We start from the raw sequence: 20,409 nt of genomic DNA, 5'->3' as shown, positions 1-20,409 counted from the left end.
AAAACCTAATCCATAGACTCGGACGATCGTCAACAGTCTGTAGCGCCCCACAGTTCCCAAAAATCTAGGATTATGGGTATGCCTGTTGCCTTCTAACCATGGTTTATAGGATACTCTGTGAGAAAATAGCAAGCTGAGTTTCACACAAGCGATGCTTTCTAAATCGGTACACATATTTTATGTGCAGAATGAAGAAACTGTAGCGTGATATTAATCTGTAGATGATCGGGAACGAATATATGAATTGTTTTCTGGTTAACTGTTCAGTTTATCGCGTCACTGGTATATTTACCTGCTTGATATAGCTTATTTATTATGGCAAATTGAGAAATCTGACGGTCCAGTGTTGGAGGTAGTGCATTAGATGCCACCAAGGAATCAGAAGCTTCCAAGACAATCAAAGCCAGATGCACAGCGTGGCACTGGCAAATAGCTTAAGTGGTAAAGAAAGGGCGACGGTCGAAGAAAGTCGATCATTACTGAATTAGAGTGTATATGCATTATGTGCGAACTGTCAAAAGTAACGATTCTGTGAGCGCTGAAGCCGTGGGTGCACGGCACGCCTCGGCGTTAGAGAGAACAGGTTCCGCGCTCATGCTCCCTGTATATACCGATCAGAGTAAACCTGATTTACTGGAGCGTTGTTTGGGAGGTTTTACTCAAAATGTGAACGAAACTTTCAGTAGTCTCATTCGGAGATGAGCTACAAAAATAACATTCTGTCGAAGCGAAGTTGTCAGTATTACTTCAAAAATTGGTTCAAATGGCTCTGAGCACTATGGGACTTAACTTCTGAGGTCATCGCCAGCCGGAGTGGCCGAGCGCTTCTAGGCGCTACAGTCTGGAACCGCGTGACTGCTGCGGTCGCAGGTTCGAATCCTGTCTTTGGTATGGATGTGTGTGATGTCCTTAGGTTAGTTAGGTTTAAGTAGTTCTAAGTTCTAGGGTCTGATGAACTCAGAAGTTAAGTCCCATAGTGCTCAGAGCCATTTCACCATTTCTTTCTGAGGTCATTAGTCCCCTAGAACTTAGAACTACTTAAACCTAACCAACTTAAGGACATCACACACATCCTTGCCCGAGGCAGGATTCGAACCTGGGACCGTAGCGGTGGCGCGGTTCCCGAGTGAAGCGCCACTTCGGCCGGGCTGCATTGCTTCAAATGTCTATTGAATGTAGACCATACTGCATTAATGTATGTGGCAAATGCCCTTCAAATCAAAATTGACGGAGAACCGGCGATTCTGTGAAGGCAGACACGCCAGCGGATACGCGCTCAGAGACGAGAAGCGTTTGGGGGGCTTGTCATGTCAATGTAACAGAAAGCGGCCATCAGTAGCCGGGGGTGGTAGTTATTATGGGCCAGGAATCGATGACATCCCGTAAGTTTCAAGCTTAGTCCATTTTTTATACGATAAAAACTTGTCAGGCTTTAAACGCGTTTTTCTCAAAACCATGTTTTTTGGCATGGGTGTAATTGTCCAAGCTACAATTTTCATCCGATCTTTATAATTTTTAGTCTCCCTTGAAATAAATCGGTGGCAACGGCCTTTCCGCAGTGGATACACCGGTTCCCGTGAGATCACCGAAGTTAAGCGCTGTCGGGCGTGGATGGCACTTGTATGGGTGACCATCCAGGTCGCCATGCGCTGTTGCCATTTTTCGGGGTGCACTCAGCCTCGTGATGCCAACTGAGGAGCTACTCGACCGAATAGTAGAGGCTTCGGTCAAGATATACCATCATCACGAGCGGGAGAGCGGTGGGCTGACCCCACGCCCCTCCTATCCGCATCCTCCACTGAGGATGACACGGCGGTCGGATGGTCCCGTTAGGCCACTCGTGGCCTAAAGACGGAGTGCTTTTTGAAGTAAATCGAATTCTCTTCGGTTCATCGTAGCAGTTTTCTTTATGTTGATACTTGTATTTTTTGCGGCCAAAAAAGAGAGGTAAAAAATGTCGATTTCTTTCAAGTATCTAGTATTTCGTCTTTTTCTTTTTTTATTTGCAAATCCTACGATGAATTAAAATACATCTGTAAGGATCAGGGTGATTTGTTAATTTCGTGTTTCACATAACCACGACGGGAGCTACAGCGACAACCGTCGATCTACCTCCTTCCAGAGCTGTCTCGGGAAAATCCCAGTTACGAAGTGTAGATACTAATATTATTCAATAAAAATACTAATATAAACTTCATTGTGTGTTTTATTCATTGCAGAAAACACCATTTGTCTACTACATTTCAGTACCGAGAAAAAAAAATCCTGAATTTGAGCAATATTTTGGTCCGTCACCCTGTCGTTCCCCCTAACAGTAAATGAACTCTGTCGTCATGAAATTGAGCAAAAGGTAGACTCGTCTAAGCATACGTAAAAAAAGGTAGTAGAAAAACATAACGAGGTTTCAAAAGAGGAAGAGCAAGAGTAATGTGGTTAACCTAGAGGACCACCATAACCTTACAATAAACGGAGCACGTTAAGCATTGATACCATATAAATGAAGTAGTTTTTACATATTACGCAGTCTTCACTTTACATGTGGGAAAGTCGTAAAGTTTAACTACCCAGGCTAATCTTTTCTTCAAACTGGAAACCGCAGTGAAAATCGACATTTTTTTATTTGCAACAGTTAGCCGCGCGGGATTAGCCGAGCGGTCCAGGGCGCTGCAGTCATTAACTGTGCGGCTGGTGCTGGCGGAGGTTCGAGTCCTCCCTCGGACATAGGTATGTGTGTTTGTCCTTACGATAATTTAGGTTAAGTAGTGTGGAAGCTTAGGACTGATGACCTTAGCAGTTAAGTCCCATAAGATTTCAAACAATTTGAACATTTTTTGCAACAGTTAGTTACATTTACCAATCTAGACAATGGCAGCCCCGACTTGGACATTTGTCCTTGCGTAGTATCAACTTTCAAATACCCTCGTCATAGCAGACAGCCGCTTATGCGTTCCGCCAAGTGTCTCCTCTTGCTGCAACTTGTTGTCTGTGCCAAAGTGATGTCCTCACAGCCAGCGGTTCATATGAATAAAGTGATGAAAGTCAGAGGGAGCCTAGTCCGGCCTGCATGGTGGATGATCAAACACTTTCCAACGAAAACGCTTTAGGAGCGTCTTGTTGAAGCTGCAGTGTGCGGCCGAGCATTCTCATGGACAATGCCTGATGATAACATTCCTCTTCGCTTTTTCTGAACTGCCCCTCACAGATGATTTTCTCGAATCTCCTGATCCACTTGCTGAGCAAGGTCGTCGGTTTATACACTCCTGGAAATGGAGAAAAGAACACATTGACACCGGTGTGTCAGACCCACCATACTTGCTCCGGACACTGCGAGAGGGCTGTACAAGCAATGATCACACGCACGGCACAGCGGACACACCAGGAACCGCGGTGTTGGCCGTCGAATGGCGCTAGCTGCGCAGCATTTGTGCACCGCCGCCGTCAGTGTCAGCCAGTTTGCCGTGGCATACGGAGCTCCATCGCAGTCTTTAACACTGGTAGCATGCCGCGACAGCGTGGACGTGAACCGTATGTGCAGTTGACGGACTTTGAGCGAGGGCGTATAGTGGGCATGCGGGAGGCCGGGTGGACGTACCGCCGAATTGCTCAACACGTGGGGCGTGAGGTCTCCACAGTACATCGATGTTGTCGCCAGTGGTCGGCGGAAGGTGCACGTGCCCGTCGACCTGGGACCGGACCGCAGCGACGCACGGATGCACGCCAAGACCGTAGGATCCTACGCAGTGCCGTAGGGGACCGCACCGCCACTTCCCAGCAAATTAGGGACACTGTTGCTCCTGGGGTATCGGCGAGGACCATTCGCAACCGTCTCCATGAAGCTGGGCTACGGTCCCGCACACCGTTAGGCCGTCTTCCGCTCACGCCCCAACATCGTGCAGCCCGCCTCCAGTGGTGTCGCGACAGGCGTGAATGGAGGGACGAATAGAGACGTGTCGTCTTCAGCGATGAGAGTCGCTTCTGCCTCGGTGCCAATGATAGTCGTATGCGTGTTTGGCGCCGTGCAGGTGAGCGCCACGATCAGGACTGCATACGACCGAGGCACACAGGGCCAACACCCGGCATCATGGTGTGGGGAGCGATCTCCTACACTGGCCGTACACCACTGGTGATCGTCGAGGGGACACTGAATAGTGCACGGTACATCCAAACCGTCATCGAACCCATCGTTCTACCATTCCTAGACCGGCAAGGGAACTTGTTGTTCCAACAGGACAATGCACGTCCGCATGTATCCCGTGCCACCCAACGTGCTCTAGAAGGTGTAAGTCAACTACCCTGGCCAGCAAGATCTCCGGATCTGTCCCCCATTGAGCATGTTTGGGACTGGATGAAGCGTCGTCTCACGCGGTCTGCACGTCCAGCACGAACGCTGGTCCAACTGAGGCGCCAGGTGGAAATGGCATGGCAAGCCGTTCCACAGGACTACATCCAGCATCTCTACGATCGTCTCCATGGGAGAATAGCAGCCTGCATTGCTGCGAAAGGTGGATATACACTGTACTAGTGCCGACATTGTGCATGCTCTGTTGCCTGTGTCTATGTGCCTGTGGTTCTGTCAGTGTGATCATGTGATGTATCTGACCCCAGGAATGTGTCAATAAAGTTTCCCCTTCCTGGGACAATGAATTCACGGTGTTCTTATTTCAATTTCCAGGAGTGTAGTTGCTTCTTTCTCTGTCCTCCTGTATCATTAATGTCTGTACGTTCTGCTTCAAAGTTCCTGCACCATTGTCGCACTTTCCTGTCACGCATGACAGATACGTTATATGGGCTGCATTAAATCAGGTGGAACCCCTCAGCATGAAGGTATCGAAAGACAGCAAGCATTTAACATTTGATGGGAGACTCTGTTCTACTGCGTATATCTACGTCCTCACTGTACGCTCAGAACTGACAGTGCAACGTGAAGCGACCGACAGGAATACTACAGGCACTGTGCAACACGTATGCGAAAACTTCATTGGAATTTCAGTGCGGTTTTAATTTCGCTACCGATCGGACCCTCAAAGATAAACAGCCCTCGTATAACATCGGAAAAATAATGTTATATAAATAATTAGGTTTTAGTTTGCAGGTACATTTCTACAGTACTGATGCACAGTGAAATTTACACATCGCATCACCGTAGCGCGTAGCTGCAGGCACGACAGCAAAGTGAAGCATGCAACTGATAAAACTGGGTATCGTTCGGCAACCAGTTTTCTGCATTTTAAGAGGAACAATGCAGAAGCAACGTATGCTGAGTTGCCGGCAGTAACGCATCATCATATGGCGTAGTAGGTACATGTCGCTGACGATTTAAGTGTGATCAAGCAGGTCTGCATGATGAAGAATGTAGTGGAAGATAATGTCTCTGTGAAAAAGAAGGAATCACCCTGATTTTGGAAGACGAGTGTATTATAAGGACCAATCAAATGAAAACTGACCACCCGCCCCCACGGGATTGTCGAATGGTTTCATTCAGAAGTAATCACCACATGCTATAAGACACGTATCCCAGAAGGAGACGAGACGATCAATTCCTGTGGCGCAGAACGCAGTGGGCTGCTGACGGATCCACAACCACAACTGCTCTTGCACTTCCTCGTCCGACTGAGACCGAGGTCCAGGCACGAGTTTCATCATGTCGCCGAAGATGTGAAAATCACACGGCGAGAGATCGGGGCTGTACGCAAGATGTTGCCCAACCAAATCACTGAAGTGTAGCCTCGGTCTGACTGCCAGTGTGGAGGTGTGCCAATGAATGTAAACACATTGCTATTATATTTGTACCTGTTGTCCCAGTTGGTCAAAGAATGTTGCCTGCAATGTATGAAGACATGAATCCCAGTACTGTGAAGCACCGAAATGTTCGATACGTTATAGGCCTGCTAGCTGTGTAGCCGTCGGAGTTGAACAGTGTGCCACAATGTTAGCTGAACAACGAGGGAACTGTATTCTGCAATAGACTAGATACAGCAGAACACTGTCCCCCGAGACGAGGTTCAGCATTTCTGTGGAGGCCTTAATACACGGTTTCAGGACTGCATTGTGGCCAGACGGTTCTAAATGCGAGACGCAACATTTTTCCCAAGAGAATCTATATATCGGTCCATTATCGAGTGATGAGGAATGATACGCAGTGTATATATACTGAGTACATAATGTATGGACAAAAATTTATTCATTAGGAGGTCATTGCCTCTGGACACCGATATCTCTCATTTTCATTTTCCACGGCATTATGATATTTCTATTTTCATTCCTTCCTTTTTCGCAAACGTACGAGTACACACGTTTTATACTCATGCTGATTAAACAATATATTAGCACTATTTATTTTCAAAAGACTCGTCATCGAAAAGGACCATTAACTAATTACATCAAAGTGTCCCATTACCAAACAAACGAAACATTCTAGAGACGCAACATTTCCAACAACTGACGGAACAGGCCCTTTAAGGTCGAGCCACATTGCTTAAAATGCATTTTTGACAGAAACGCCTCAGCGAAAAATAAAGCGATCAAGAGACTCAAGTATGACACACTCCTAGCAGAAATAGAAAAGAGAATTACAGAAATTCCAAACGATTTTTGTAAGAACTATAATAGCGTATCATCAATTAAAGTGCCTTGAGCAGAGGTCTGTGTCTCCAATATCCCCTTTCTGGAACAAACAAAGAGACGTGAAGTGAAGAATGAACTCAACACACAGAAAGTGAAAGACGAGATATTTTGGCGATGATCAGTGAATTTGTCAACTATGTTCGTTGGGCCATCTGACAGAGTATCTTCAAGCTTCGACTGTTTCACCCGAAGATACGCAACAATACTTTACACAAGAGACAGGGGATTTTCTTCTTGCTCCTTCGAAAATAAATTATTATTTTGTATTACAAGAAGGTGAGATCGAGCGAAATGGCGCAGTGGTTAGCGCACTAGACTCGCATTCGGAGGGACGACGGTTCAAGTTTCCAGCCGGCCATCCACGTTTCGGTTTCCCGCGATTTCCCTAAACCGCTTAAGGTGAATGCCGGGATAGTTTCTTTGAAATGCCGATTTCCTTTCCCATCTTTCACTAGTACGAACTTGTGTTTCGTCACTAATGACGTCGTCATCGACGGGACTTTAAATAGTAATGCGAAGGCTAATTTTTAAATTCAGTAAAGGACACAGTAACCATTTTTTTCTGATGTCTTCTCTCTTCCTTTGTGAACTCAAATCGTTCGATATAGATATTATTTCGAAACTCTGTTTCTGTACAGAATTTCATCTTTATAAAATAGTCAATTATTGTGATAGCTTGTAAATCTTAAAAACAAAGACAAAAAGAAATAGTCGTCTACTCTTCAAGAAAATCATATTCATTTGGATTTTTAAATGCACTTTCATCTTTGACTGCTCACACAGATCTTTATTCGTGGTATTATGTACTTATTCACAGTCATTTTTATATTAACAGTGCTGTTCCAGAGTACCCAATAAATTTTCGCGGCTCAGCCTATGTTTACCATTCCTTGTTTCTTCACTGCGTGAAATACACCTATCTATTTCTATGACGTATGCAAATGGAATAGGATTCTTTCATGCTTACTATGCCATTAAACAGAGGTACATAACGAGTTGCATTTCATTGCACTTTGTGTATCCAGGTTCACTTATGCGCACGTTACTTATCGCCTCGTAATTTGAAAACAAAAAAAGAGTAATTTTCTTAGCTGCGTATCTAATATGTACGGAATACCCGTCAACTATTGTGCTCTTTAGTATTACCTACACATCCTAGATGGAAAATATAATTTTTAATAAATGAAACTGATTACAATGTGTAGGAAGGAAACGTCTAACACTGTTTTCCCACACTATATGGTAACTTGATACAGGCCTAATACGTAATGTATTGTGCTCGCTTGTGAATACTGATGTAATGAGGCCAAGTTGTGTTCATCATTTTGCAGCAAATGTAGCTGTGTCTCCAAACCCTTTCCCTCCCTCCAACCCCCCCCCCCCAGTCCTATTTTCTTTGCCTTCTTTTAGATTTTTATAAGTTTCTTTGCATCATAATCATTTTGAACTCGTAATTTGAAAACAAAAAATGAGTACGCAGTGGCAACTGAACTGCAGTTTGGTTCAATGTACAGGATTCTGAGTCACGAGGATTGCAGAAGATTGTGATACTTTTTTATAGTGATCATACTGTGGAGATAATCGACACTAAAAGTAAATATATTTAAAGTTACTGGGACGTAAATCTGGGTTTGTACTGCTGTTATTATGAGAGGTTTCTAAATGAAACAATATGTACTTTTGATACAACGTTATTAAATTTTAGGCCAATTTTTGCTTATTATTTTAAAGTATTATTTGGTTTAGGAATTATAAGTTCAGGGAAGTTTCGAGACGTGGGATTGTGTCTAGGAAAAAAAAATGAAAGTGCTTTTAAATGTATTTAATGAAATAATGGGTACTTGAACACTGTACGTCCCAATGATTCCAAAGTGAAACAATAACTTTAAAATAAGTGATTTGTATATTTCTTGCCAGTCTCTTCTTTTATGCGTTGCTTTCTATAACAATACACTTAAATTTTGTGACAAATTATAAATTATATTCCGAAGTGAAACCATCTCTTTAAAATAATTGATTGTTAGTTTTTCGCCAATTTTCTCTTGTATTCGTTGCTCACTGTCATGATAAAGATCAATGTTGTGAGAAATTATGAAATTATTATTTTTATACTGTTGGTACTAAAAGGGTTAAGACGAAAACGTCTCGTTTTCCAAATATACGACACTGATGATCAGGGATATTTTCGTACAGTGAACTGTGCTTTGCCTTTAGTTAACGAATCGATGCGAATAATCCCTACCAACACCCAGACAGCCTATGAAAATTTCCGCCTTCATCATGAAAGTTTACAAGATTTTAATTATATCTGAATCCATATGATTCCGTCGCGCGCAAGGATCGTTGAATAAAGGCTATGGAAAAAAGAACAGCAATCGATCGCGAAATCCGTCGTTTTATTACAGCAGATCTAGATTATATATTATATTACATAGTCGTCTTCATTCCGTGTAACAACAGTTCAATTCAGTCCAAAATGTCACGCGGTAAACTATACTGATTGATGTAAGATATACAGGAGTCTAGTACGAACTACTAAATATTTTCAATCCACATGTGAAAGACTGAAATGCGAGATCCTTTCTGGTAAAATATCGTGGATTTTGTTTCATAGATGAGCACAAGCCAGGCACAGACAAATGCTTAACGCAATGAATCATTGTCTTAAAATGTTCGCATTATTATTGGTAGACTAAAATAACTCGTCAACAGAGTTATTGAATCCTGAGAGTGCTCCAGTTTTCAATTTGTTTACTGGGCAGTAAAGATAAGCACTCTTCATTTTGAGGGAACACCGATAAATAACCAAAACAAGTCCGCTCTAGCCCATAAACATGGGCGATGCAATCTGAGGGATTAGCGGAATGGCGGTCTGTGAAATTGAGATAAGCTAGTTGCTACGCGATACGCACTCTCTCTATAAATTACTGCGGCCTAACAACTTTGAATCAATGGGCCATTAGAGCGGTAGCGCGGGAAGCGAGTTAAATAGCAGCGAGAGTCCACGCCGCCAAGTTGGCCGGCCTGCGCCGGGCACGTTATTAGTCGCGGGCACCTGAGGTGTCCTCGGGACAACAGCATCAATATGGAACAATCCGTGACGTCACGACGGGCAAACACTCGATAATGCCCTCCTACCGCGGAGGGATTTCGGAATTAAAAAGGGCGGCAACGGGGGCAATTTCAAGGGCCCTTCTGGCACAAAAATGCAATCCGCATAAATGTAATCCGAACTAAGAACGTACGTTCGAGAGCCAAATAAAACTACGTAGAACTTTCTGAACGGTGTTAAACGGAAAAACGAATCACCTGATTTGTGGTGGAGGCGCTCTGTGTACTATTCTTGTTTCTCTCTTTCCCCTTCCATCCGCAAATGGTACGCAGGATGAACGATTGTCGGTAACCGACCATGTGAGACTGAATATCTCTAATGTTAAAGTACTTGACAAATACGCGTAGGACGAAGCAGTGACTTAGTTGTCTATTCTAGCAAAGAACAGTCTCCGAATCGTAATACACCCTTGGCCAAAAGTATGGATAACCCTAGGCAACTTTAAGTGTTGCGAAAAATAAGAAAATTAAATAAAACAATTTGATCGAGTTTATAGTGTTTATTGTTGTTGTTGTTGTTGTGGTCTTCAGTCCTGAGATTGGTTTGATGCAGCTCTCCATGCTACTCTATCCTGTGCAAGCTTCTTCATCTCCCAGTACCTACTGCAACCTACATCCTTCTGAATCTGCTTAGTGTATTCATCTCTTGGTCTCCCCCTACGATTTTTACCCTCTACGCTGCCCTCCAATACTAAATTGGTGATCCCTTGATGCCCCAGAACATGTCCTACCAACCGATCCCTTCTTCTGGTCAAGTTGTGCCACAAACTTCTCTTCTCCCCAATCCCATTCAATACTTCCTCATTAGTTATGTGATCTACCCATCTAATCTTCAGCATTCTTCTGTAGCACCACATTTCGAAAGCTTCTATTCTCTTCTTGTCCAAACTATTTACCGTCCATGTTTCACATCCATACATGGCTACACTCCATACAAATACTTTCAGAAATAACTTCCTGACACTTAAATCTATACTCGATGTTAACAAATTTCTCTTCTTCAGAAACGCTTTCCTTGCCATTGCCAGTCTACATTTTATATCCTCTCTACTTCGACCATCATCAGTTATTTTGCTCCCCAAATAGCAAAACTCATTTACTACTTTAAGTGTCTCATTTCCTAATCTAATTCCCTCAGCATCACCCGACTTAATTCGACTACATTCCATTATCCTCGTTTTGCTTTTGTTGATGTTCATCTTATATCCTCCTTTCAACTGCTCTTCCAGGTCCTTTGTTGTCTCTGACAGAATTACAATGTCATCGGCAAACCTCAAGGTTTTTATTTATTCTCCATGGATTTTAATACCTACTCCGAATTTTTCTTTTGTTTCCTTTACTGCTTGCTCAATATACAGATTGTTTATTAGTAACACAAAATAAATATTTGGTGGGCCCACCTTCCGCCCTTATTACAGCAGAAATTCTTTTTGACAGAGAGTACACTAACTTTCTACAAACTTCGCCATTGCACTCACGTTCTTTTAAATTTTCTTTTGACTTAATTGTGTGCCGCCTGACTTTGCGCTTCAGTAAACCCCATATATTCTCTATGGAGTACAAGTCCGGTGATTGGACGAGGTAGTCCAGAAACTCGATGATATTTTCCCGAAGCCAAGCCATTGTGAGGACATATTTATGGTAGTTTGCGTTATCGTGCTGGAATTTAACGCAGTTTTAGGTTCCTTTGCCAAAAGGGGTTTTCAAAGAGGACAGTAAAGCATTCTAGGACATCTATCTTCTTTGTGCAATCCATGTGGTCTCACACATGACCATTTGTCCCACTCCTGCAGCGCTCATGCAGCCACAGATTATGAAGTTCCCTCCGCCGTAGTATACGGTAGGTACCACACACACTGGGTTATATTCCTAGCCCATCCGGCGACGGACTAGGTCACACACAGTGTACCAAAAATCTTAAATGTGAGTAAATATCGTAGAGAATTCTTTCACACGTTTTTAAATAAATACATTTTGTTTTCTGCCCAAATTGGTATGTGTTGTTAGAGCACCAAGTTGACAAACCTACCTGAATGTTAGCTTCGTCAGACCACACTATATCTGACCAATATTGTTCGATGAACGTTCGCTGGTATACAAAATGGTTCAGATGGCTCTGAGCACTATGGGACTCAACTTCTGAGGTCATTAGTCCCCTAGAACTTAGAACTAGTTAAACCTAACCTAAGGACATCACACACATCCATGCCCGAGGCAGGATTCAAACCTGCGACCGTAGCGGTCTCGCGGTTACAGACTGAAGCGTCTAGTACCGGTTCGCTGGTATACAGTCCACTCATAACGTGCCTTTCTATTCTTGTGAGAGATTCATGGCTTCTTTCTGGCTTTACAGCCTTTTGGAACAGCTTGATGAAGTCGTCTACAAGTGGTGCGATATATATTGTTTTGTCAAAACTTTCAGAAAAGTAAGCAGCGAGGTTTAAAGTTGTTTTGTTCCTATTTTTTAACGGCTCTCTTGCTATCATTCAGTCCCTACGGACTGTTGTGATCCGCTTGCACCCAGTTCTGGGCCTACTGACATGTGACCCGGATGGTGCATCGCTTAGTACTGTATTGTACAGAACGGCGTGAACATTTCGCAGTTTTCAAAATCTCCACCTGCTGTTTCCTGAGCTAATTCAAAAGCTTTATCTACGTTCGTTTTTCTAAACCAAGTTCGTTTCTTTTAGGTATAATGCAGCAGTATCACCGATGCCACAGGTCTAAACAGGAAAGAGTACTAGATTAGTGGAGTGTGTCCGCAACGAGCGAATATAGCGAACTGAGTAGTACACAGAAAAAGATTAAAGCTACAAATTTTCTTACAGCAGATGTTTCATTGATGACTTTGAGGTGGATTAATGTTTTTGGTCCTTTTTAAACCAAAGGTATTATTTACTGTTATGTATATCGCACACTGCAGAACTTCTAAGGTGCTCAGTACTTTTGGGCAACGATGTAATAAATCACGCTGAGCTGCAGAACGACTCTCGTTTAGAATCTGCCTACAGAGTCTGTTGAGCACCTCCATGACGTTGTCACTAATGCTACATAAATCTGTGAAGAAACGTGTTGATCTTCTTTGAATCTTTTCTATTTCATCTATCAATCCTATTTGGTACACTTACAAGACTGACGAGAAACATTGAAGTACTGTTCGTCCGAGAGTTTTTTAAGGTATCTACTTGGTGGCTGGACTTCATTTCCTGGGGAATGTTCCAGTGAGGCTCATTCAGGCATCTACCTCACCTGCGATTACGTTTTCTATGTTAGTTCTTCTTAAAATGGTTCCATACGAATATTCCCAGCTATTTTAGGGAACTGACTGACTCCAGTGATTGTTCTGAACTTATGTAATCATACGAAACGGATCTTTCTAGCTGTTTAGCCGCACGACGTTAAATTCGGTTATGTTGAGCGTCAACTACCAACTACCAATAGCTGCAATGGAGGTCTTCGTGTATTTCACAACAATTTCCTGTTTCCTGTCCTTTTTGTAATATCCTCTACTAACCGTGTGTGTGTGTGTGTGTGTGTGTGTGTGTGTGTGTGTGTGTGTGTGTGTGTAGCCCGCATCTCGTGGTCATGCGGTAGCGTTCTCGCTTCCCACGCCCGGGTTCCCGGGTTCGATTCCCGGCGGGGTCAGGGATTTTCTCTGCCTCGTGATGGCTGGGTGTTGTGTGCTGTCCTTAGGTTAGTTAGGTTTAAGTAGTTCTAAGTTCTAGGGGACTGATGACCATAGATGTTAAGTCCCATAGTGCTCAGAGCCATTTGAACCATTTGTGTGTGTGTGTGTGTGTGTGTGTGTGTGTGTGTGTATTCCAAAACCCTTATTGGAAACCGGAATTATCTTCTCTGTTTTTTAATCACTAGAAACAGTTCGTTCCCCGAACGACATACGGTAGACTGCTGTCAGAAGAGGGTTGAGTTCTTTCGTAGACTCCATCCAGAATCGTTCCGCTGAACGATTTTAGTGGTTTGGTATCTCGCGGTATTTCTGTCATCTTGACGTTCGAGTGACGGTTGATATGAGGAACTGCAGTATGATCTTGCTTAGTGAAACAGTTCTGGGAAACGGAGTCTAGTATGGATGTATCGACCTTTTGTAATCCTTCGTTTCTATTCCATTATGGTTGCAGAGTATCTGAACAGATGACTTCGTTGGTTTAATAACTTAACATGAGATCAAAACTTTTTAGAATGGTTACGATGATCATGTTGCAATTCAAAATAATGGCATGCGCTGTCTACGTATTGTTTTATATGTTGTTTCATGTGCTCTTGCGCTCACAGCGCCTTACTTTTACTTCGCGTGTAATTCAACATTATTAAACGTCTGAGAAACTCAATAGAACTGCATTTAAACAAGGCTAAATATTGTTAGGTCAAGTTCACTTGAAAGAATACGCATCGAACTAAGTATATTACACTGAACTTGGTGTGAATTGTGACGGACGTGGTCTATCAGGATACTTAGAATCTCAGAGATCTCGCGCACGCTTACCTTTCAGACATTATGTCTAGCTTTACGAGCGATTGCACGAGGCCATCGATGCACAGATTTTGAACCTGCTGGGTGTTCTAAAACTCCGCAGGTATCCTCCTAACCATCCAAAATGAGGGATATCTCTTTTCAGTATCTACCATTTATAGCTTTTAAGGAAGGCATGACTTTAGATGGTTCAAATGGCTCTGAGCACTATGGGACTTAACAGCTGAGGTCATCAGTCCCCTAGAACTTAGAACTACTTAGACGTAACTAACCTAAGGACATTACACACACCCATGCTCGGGGCAGGATTCGAAACTGCGACCGTAGCGGTCGGGCGGTACCAGACTAAAGCGCCTAGAACCGCTCGGCCGCTGCGGCCGGCAGGACATTAGAGACTGATGGTGTCTTTATAGGATTTATCAACGTAGAGAAACCGCTCGAGAACGTAAAATGGTACAAAATCTACTAAATTATCAGAAAATGGGTGTACGCTTTGGGAAAAGACGGGTATTGTACCACATGTTTAATACAAGGTCGAAACAATAACATTAGAATACCAAGGTAGAAATGCTCGGATTAAAAACTTGTGTACTGAAGAATCTATGACGGACGTAGGAAAGGTTCGGGAGTTGGACTGAAATTCGCTATGATAAGATATCAACAATGAGATTCTCTCGTGGTTTTGCTATCGACACATTGAAAGTGGGGATATTATATGACCTGTTGAGTAGATTGAAATGTCTAATGCGTAGAGGATACGGAATGAGGATAAACTAAAGAAAGATGAATATGATGATGAGTGCCGGCCTCGGTGGTCTAGCGGTTCTAGGCACTACAGTCCGGAACCGTGGGACTGCTACGGTCGCAGGTTCGAATCCTGCCTCGGGCATGGATGTGTGTGATGTCCTTAGGTTAGTTAGGTTTCAGTAGTTCTCAGTTCTAGGGGACTGATGACCACAGATGTTAAGTCTCATAGTGTTCAGAGCCATTTTGTATTGATGAGTAACGGAAACACGATTACCCGCAAACTTAACATCAAAACTGGGAACCACATAGTAGAAGAATTAAGGCAATTCTGCTACCTTGGAGCCAAAATAAAACATGACAGACGAAATAAGGAAGGTATGTAAAGGAGATTATCTGAGGCAAAGATGCCATTCCGTCCGAGTACGACATCAAGGAACAAGTTACTTGGTACAGTGCTAGAGGGAGGCGTATGGGAAAAATCGTATAAGAAAATAGACTGTAAGATATACGACAAATAGACGAGATGCTGGTTGTGGGTAAAAAATTTGTGCGAATGCGCTCACCAAATAATTGGGGCCGTAGGGGGCAAACGCTGTTCTGACTTGAAGATATTGCCATAAGAGAGCGAGTGACTGATGACTCAAGTACAAAAAAGAGGAGAGAGAAGAATGGCAGGTCAACTTCAGGCTGAAAAAGTCTCCTTTCTTCAGAAAGCGACCATGTAGTTGACAAAAGCCACAGGATGAGCACACAGTTTCGTCCGCAAAATGAGAGGTTAAGGCTCGCGTACGCGATCAAGCAGTCTTCCGAATGTTACTGTGTTTGACAAACATTTGATAATGTACGACGCTGTTTGACGTGTTTGTCAAGCATAGATCGTGATTAACGTGTTTGCGAGAGATGGTGGCTGACGGAAAGTTTCATAAGATGGTGGAAATAGTTTGTGACGATCTTCCACCACATCCGTTACGTGATAAATAGCTTGATCACAATTTTTGTCACTGTATCGTGAGTTTCCACAACTCCGGTATCTATGACGAAGTAGAAATACACAATAGCTCTGTCAGTTACCAAAATCGTAATGGTGTAGCATCTGTCTCAGGCATATATTACGCAGGTAGAAAATCAATAGTCTACGCACAACATACATGCAGGAGAGCAATGAAGTATGTTAAAAACAAATTTTAAAAAAATCGAAGTTCTCCTGTTCTTCTGCAGTCTATGTGGTCTATATGATCCCATGTCAAGGAATGTAATGAACTGTAATTAAAAAATCAAGTAGAAGAGAATAAATTTTCTCGTTTTTCAGTGTGAGCGCGAAGTACATTGAAATAAGTTATTAAACATTTCATGTGTCCATCCACGGTAAATTGATGTAATCATCAGATTCCGAGTGTAACATTTATTTTAACACTTCACGTGTGTACATTCCTCTCTCATTTTAAACCATTCCCTGGACTAGCGTCTTGTTTAATTCTTCTTCTTCCTCTATGGCAATGTCGGAGTTAATGTTAGATCTGCATTTGTCGAATTTTCCAACTAGTGTCAAAATACAGCATACAGAAAAAACGTTTGCTTCAAAAGTAAGATTACACTGACAAGCTTAATTGGTTCAAATGGCTCTGAGCACTATGGGACTCAACTGCTGAGGTCATTAGTCCCCTAGAACTTAGAACTAGTTAAACCTAACTAACCTAAGGACATCACAAACATCCATGCCCGAGGCAGGATTCGAACCTGCGACCGTAGCGGTCTTGCGGTTCCAGACTGCAGCGCCTTTAACCGCACGGCCACTTCGGCCGGCACAAGCTTAATTGGTACGTGATTGTTTCACTCATCCTGGGCTAGATAAGAGGAAATCTGACGAACAAATCTGCGCTTTTACGAGGGCCTTAACAAGTTACGCAAGGTTTCATTGTCCATTCGAAGAAAATTGATGTAATATCGGGCTCTGAGAGTAATATTTCCTAGAGCAGATTTCCTAGGGTAAACCCCTCTCACATTTTAAGACATTCTTTGGACCATTGCCTTGTTTTCGTCTTCATTGCAAAAGTCTCTGCCAGAACTGCTTTGTCTGCATTTGTGGCCATTGTCACTACTTCCAAAATATTCACGAACATGAACAGCGGTTGCATGAGAGTGACGGTAAACTGACAGATTTTGTTAGTATTTCTACGGACTTGTTTGAAAACTCCGCTACTAGACAATGGTGAATTTGACAAACAATTTTGCTCGTTCACGGGCGCCTTTACGGAGGAATTGGGAAAAGGACAAATAACAAATTCATCACCATGACAAATAAGGTTCTACAGTAACCTGTTAGCCTCTGGGACTATTTATGAACTTTTGCGGTCTGTATATTACCTCCCATGGTCTCCCAATATTTTGTAGCGTGTATTCTTTCTTTTTTGTTTTTTAGTCATCAGTCATCTGACTAGTTTGATGCGGTTCATCACGAAATCCTCTCTTTGCCAGCCTCTCCATCTCAGAGTAGCACTTGCAACCTACGTCTTCAATCATTTGGTGGAGGTATTCCAATCTCTGTCTTCCTCTTCGGTTTTTTCGCTTTGGAGCTCCCTCTAATACTACGGATGTCATTCCCGTGTGTCTTAACAGATGTCCTATCATCCTGTACATTTTCCCCTGTCAGTGTTTTACACATATTCTTTCCTCTCAGATTATGCGCAGAACCTCCTCATTTCTTACCTTATCAGTATACCTAATTTTCAACTTCCGTCTGTAGCGCCACATATCAAAAGCTTCGATTCCCTTCTGTTCCAATTTCCCCATAGTCCAAGTTTCATTACCACACAATGCTATGCTCTAAACGGACATTCTAAGAAATTTCTTCCTGAAATGAAGGCATACGTTTGATACTAGAAGATATCTCTTGGATAGGAATTCCCTTTTTACCAGTGCTAGTCAATGAAAGTGAAGCAGTGGTTGTGAAAGGATTGCGACAGGATTGTACCCTATCCCTGATGTTATTCAATCTGTATATTGAGCAAGCAGTAAAGGAAACAAAAGAAAAATTTGGAGTAGGGATTAAAATCCATGGAGAAGAAATTATAACTTTGAGGTTCGTCGATATCATTACAATTCTGTCAGAGACAGCAAACGACTAGGAAGAGCAGCTGAACGGAATGGTCAGTGTCTTGAAAGGAGAATACAAGAGGAACATCAACAAAAGCAAAACGAGAATAACGGAATGTAGTAGAATTAAATCGGGTGATGCTGCGGGAATTAGATTAGGAAGTGAGACGCTTAAAGTAGTAAAGGAGTTGTGTTATTTGGTGAGCAAAATAACTGGTGATGGTCGAAGTAGAGAGGATATAATGGCAAGGAAAGCGTTTCTGAAGAAGAGGAATTTGTTAACATCGAGTGTAGATTTAAGTGCCAGGAAGTCGTTTCTGAAAGTAAGGGAGTGTAGCCATGTATGGAAGTGAAACGTGAACGTTAAATAGTTTAGACAAGAAGAGAATACAAGCTTTCGAAATGTGGTGCTACATAAGAATGCTGAAGATTAGATGGATAGATCACATAATTAATGAGGATGTATTGAATAGAACTGGACAGAAGAGAAATTCGTGGCACAACTTGACTAGAAGAAGGGATCGGTTGATAGGGCATATTCTGAGGCATCAAGGGATCACCAATTTAGTATTAGCGGGCAGCGTGGAGGGTAAAAATCGGAGAGGGAGACCAAGAGATGAATACACTTAACAGATTCAGAAGGATATAGGTTGCAGTAGGTACTGGGAGATGAAGAAGCTTGCACAGAGTAGAGTAGCATGGAGAGCTGCATCAAACCAGTCTCTGGACTCAAGACCACAACAACAACAGTCAAGCAATGTCTAGCTTTTTCCTCCGCCCGTCACTCGTTATTTTTCTGCATAGGTAGGAGAATTCCTTGAATTCATCTACTTCGTGATCATCAATCCTGATATTAAGTTTCTCACTATTCTCCTTTCTCCTTCTTCTCACTACTTTCGTCATTCTTCGATTTACTCTCAGTCCATAATCTATTCTCACTCGACTGTTCATTCCATTCAGCAGACGATGTAATTCTTCTTCATTTTCACTCAGGATAGCAATGCCAGCAGCGAACCGAATCACTGATATTCTTTAACCTTGAATTTCAGTTCCATTCCTGGACCTTTCTTTTATTTTCATCATTGCATTTTCGGTGTACAGATTGAATAACTGCGGCGAAAGACTACATCCCTGCCTTACCCTCTTTTTGATCTGAGGACATCGTTCTTGGCCGTGCACTCTTATTATTCCCTCTTGGCTCCTGGACATATCATAAAATACTGGCCATTAAAATTGCTACACTAAGAAGAAGTGCAGATGATAAACGGGTATTCATTGGACAAATATATTACACTACAAGTGACACGTGATTACATTTTCACGCAATTCGGGTGCATAGATCCTGAGAAATCAGTAATAACGGCCTTGATATGCCTGGGAAATGAGTGAAACAGAGCTTGGATGGCGTGTACAGGTACAGCTGCCCATGCAGCTTCAACACGATACCGTAGTTCATCAAGAGTAGTATTTTGACGAGTCAGTTACTAGGCAACCATTGACCAGACGTGTTCAGTTGGTGAGAGATCTGGAAAATTTGCTGGCCAGGACAGCAATCGAACATTTTCTGTATCCAGAAAGGCCCGTACAGGACCTACAACATGCGGTCATGCATTATCCTGCTGAAATGTAGGGCTTCGTAGGAATCGAATGAAGGGTAGAGCCACGGGTCATAACACATCTGAAATGTAACGTCCACTGTTCAAAGTGCCGTCAATGCCAACAAGAGGTGACCGAGACGTGTAACCAATGGCACTCCATACCATTACGCCGGGTGATAAGCCAGTATGGCGATGACGAATACACGCTTCCAATGTGCGTTCACCGCGATGTCGCCAAACACGAAGGCGACCATCATGATGCTGTAAACGCAACCTGGTTTCATCCGAAAATATGACGTTTTGCCATTTTTGCACCCAGGTTCGTTGTTGAGTACACCACCGCAAACGCTCCTATCTGTGATGCAGCGTCAAGGGACAGCGCAGCCATAATCTCCGAGCTGATAGTCCATGCTGCTGCAAACGCCGTCGAGCTGTTCGTGCAGATGGTTATTGTCTTGTCTTACAGCCATGCGGATAAGATGCCTGTCATCTCGACTGCTAGTAATACGAGACCGTTGGGATCCAGCACGGCCTTCCGTATTACCCTCCTGAACCCTCCGATTCCATATTCTGCTAACAGTTATTGGATCTCGACCAACGCGAGCAGCAATGTCGCGATACGATAAATCGCAATCGCGATGGGCTACAATCCAATCTTTATCAAAGTCGGAAACGTGATGGTTCGCATTTCTCCTCCTTACACAAGGCATCACAACAACGTTTCACCAGGCAAAGCCGGTCAAC

At 43.0% G+C, this 20,409-nt stretch overlaps 1 protein-coding gene and 1 pseudogene across 4 annotated transcripts in view; one reads left to right on the top strand and one right to left on the bottom strand.

Moving 5' to 3' along the window:
• LOC126190763 (hemicentin-1-like) overlaps positions 1-20,409 on the bottom strand; it is a 1,169,490-nt gene that overhangs the window by 386,549 nt on the left and 762,532 nt on the right. The gene's annotated exons all lie outside the window — the stretch shown is intronic.
• On the top strand, positions 1,541-1,658 carry LOC126089602 (5S ribosomal RNA; annotated as a pseudogene).

This window comes from Schistocerca cancellata, chromosome 6 (assembly GCF_023864275.1).
Source record: "Schistocerca cancellata isolate TAMUIC-IGC-003103 chromosome 6, iqSchCanc2.1, whole genome shotgun sequence".
Lineage (NCBI taxonomy): Eukaryota > Metazoa > Arthropoda > Insecta > Orthoptera > Acrididae > Schistocerca > Schistocerca cancellata.
The sequence above is the reverse complement of the archived record's forward strand: the minus strand, read 5'-3'. Positions and strand labels throughout refer to the sequence as shown.